This window comes from Gracilinanus agilis, chromosome 1 (assembly GCF_016433145.1).
Source record: "Gracilinanus agilis isolate LMUSP501 chromosome 1, AgileGrace, whole genome shotgun sequence".
Taxonomy (NCBI): Eukaryota; Metazoa; Chordata; class Mammalia; order Didelphimorphia; family Didelphidae; genus Gracilinanus; species Gracilinanus agilis.
The window spans coordinates 452270277-452270537 of record NC_058130.1 but is presented as its reverse complement, the minus strand read 5'-3'; positions in this window follow the sequence as shown (position 1 = coordinate 452270537).

Here is a 261-nt window from a genome sequence, read left to right as displayed (position 1 = left end):
TGTGCCCATTGTCTTCTAAAAGCCACCTACAATCTCTTCCTGATCAGCTGTCTGACCCCTTACTGTCTCCTGGTTGCGAATTCCCCAAAGCTTCTAATTACCACTGTTGCAATCACCTCAAAGACCAATGACTGATGTTGCCATTTCATATGCTTCTAGGTAGCTCCCAACAAATGGACATCCTAAGTTGTCTTAAGCTGGAAAAAAATCTCTCTCTCTCTCTCTCTCTCTCTCTCTCTCTCTCTCTCTCTCTCTCTCTCT